Raw genomic sequence first — 2,666 nt, 5'->3', positions numbered from 1 at the left:
TTTTTACCTTAGCAAATTAAATTTTCACTACAATAATACTGAAAAAGTGTGCAACATTATGGTTTTTATGACAACTTGTAAAATATCAAAGATGACTGACTGAATTTAATTATTGTGCATATTTAGGTGTTCAACAGCAATGTTTGAGTGAGTGATAAAGACATATATCTTTGATTAATGTTGATGTTTCTTTTGTTCAGATCTTTCTTTCAAGATACCTGCATATCTTGATTCTGTTCTCTATAATTTAGCTATTTTTCCATTGTTTATAATTCTTGTCTTTTCAAATCTTTATTCTGAAGAAACTTTCTCAAACTTGTCTTGACTTCATTCTAGCAAAATCATTAATTTCACTCTTTTAAGGATTTTTTTCATAATTTGTGTTTTGTTGACAGTAATATGAAATATTAAAAATGTATTCCAATTGAAAAGTATTTAAATACATTTTATTAGAAATGAAAAGTAAAGAAAACATTTACAATTATTTCCATGTTTTCAAAAAGTTATTTTCAAATATTCAAAATTATTTTTTAAAATTAAAAGATAATATATGAATATAATTAATGCCTCAATTTTAAATAAAAATTTAAATAAAACAATTTAAATGTAATTTTTGAAGCTTTAATGAAATGTTATTAAATTATTTATATAAATAAAACCCTTTGCAATTCTAATATTCAGTGTTCACCTTGTTGCCAATGTAAAGAATCAGTAACATATTTCACACATTACTTCTACAACTATTTATGTACACACTTAAGAGTAATAAGGAGTTGGTTGCTATGGCAAAGTGGTGCATTTTCGGTACCTGGTGTGAATAACATTATTTGTGAGCCATTCTGTCTTTTTGAAATCTAATCTTTATTTAGTCTCTTTTTGTTTTTGGAGTTGTTTATGAGTCGGAGTCTCACTTTCACCCAGGCTGGAGTGCAGTGGCTGAGAGCGTGAGTCTATGTAGAGAAAATAATTATTCCAGGCAACTGTTGAATATAATACTCTATCTGTACATCCTTCAACCTCAGTAGAATATATTTTAAGAACAAAAAAGAACTGTGAAGAAACCTTAAACTTTGCTAGGTAGTTTTATTGCTAACAGTAATATTAGTGGTGTAATTATCAACCAAGGTTTTCACTGCTGGAGAAAGAGATACAAATATCTCATCAAAAGTTCAGAAATATTTCTGTAATATTAAATATGAATACTATATATCAATATGTACTCATTTAAAAACATTTAGGGATACTTCCTAGTTTTGCCCATTGAAAGAACCTAAGGCTAATTGGTAAAAATAAAATTTCCCTGTATGGGGATCTCACGCACAAAGTTGCCATGGGCCCTATAGCAAAACCATGAAGCTGGTTAAATGCAGCATTACTCCTCTCAGAGAAGTGCCTGCACCTGTGCAGCTGGACATATCAGGGGAGACACTTGTCCACACCATGTGCACCCCTTGAAACCACCTTGTATATGTAGAGCACGTCCTGGCCGATGCACTGCACTCCTCCCTTGCTCATGTCACACTTCTCTTTTCTCACACTAAGTCACTTTTTCTATCTTCGCTGTAATGATTTTGCTTCCTAATTCTCTGAGATACTAGAGACAATAAGAAGAAACTGCCTTGAGCTCCCCTCACTGCTTCTCCCCATATAGATGGTGGCTCATGTGCATCCTGGCTTCTCTGCGCCTATGGAATCTCTCTCACCTCCAAGTAAGCAGGGCATCTCACCTTCTCCCATTATACTCAGAGACATGACTTCATCATTCTCTCGCCATCATCATCAGCTGCCCCTTGCTATTCACTTATTCCTGACAGCCTTTAAGTGGTATTTCCTCATCCTCTAAGAAACTTCTAACCCCACTTACTCTGCCAGCCACTACCTTGATTCTCTGCTTTAAACAAAAGTCCTCTAAATAATGGCCTGAACTTTCTAGGGGATACCTGAAACCACCATTTGTATACATCTATCAAGCATGTCTGTCTCTTCATGGTTTCCTTTTGTTTCTTACCATCTGTACCACCCAAAGCAATTCTTTTTTTTTTTTTTGAGTCGGAGTCTCACTCTGTTGGCCAAAGACTGGGACAAAGTGGCACATCGCAACCTCAACCTGCTGGATTCAGATGACCCTTCCACTTCAACCTTCCAAGTAGCTGGAACTACAGGCACATGCCATCAAGCCAAAATACTTTTTAAAAAATTATTTATTATAGAGACAAGGTCTAGCCATGTTGCCCAGGCTGGCCTCAAACCCATGGGCTCAGGCAATCCTCTTGCCTCTGCCTACCAAAGTTCTGGGATTATAGGTGTGAGCCACCATGCCTGGCCCTAAAGCAATTCTAAGCAAAAAGAACAACTGCAGAAGTATCACACTACCTGACTTCAAATTACACTATAAGGCTATGGTGACTAAAACAGCACTGTTCTTGGACAGGACTAGACAGATCGATGGAATAGAATAGAGAACCTGTAAATAAAACTACATTCCTACAACCAATTGATATTTAACAAAGCCAACAAAAACAAACAATGGGAAAAGGACACCCTATTCAGTAAATGGTGCTGGGAAAATTGGCTAGCCATATGCAGGAGAATGAAACTGGTCCCCATCTCTCACCATATACAAAAATCCTAGAAAAAACCTAGAAAATACTGCTGGACATTGGCCT

This window comes from Carlito syrichta, unplaced genomic scaffold, assembly GCF_000164805.1.
Source record: "Carlito syrichta isolate Samal-C Ts95f unplaced genomic scaffold, Tarsius_syrichta-2.0.1 Scaffold237960, whole genome shotgun sequence".
NCBI lineage: Eukaryota > Metazoa > Chordata > Mammalia > Primates > Tarsiidae > Carlito > Carlito syrichta.
The sequence above is the reverse complement of the archived record's forward strand: the minus strand, read 5'-3'. Positions refer to the sequence as shown.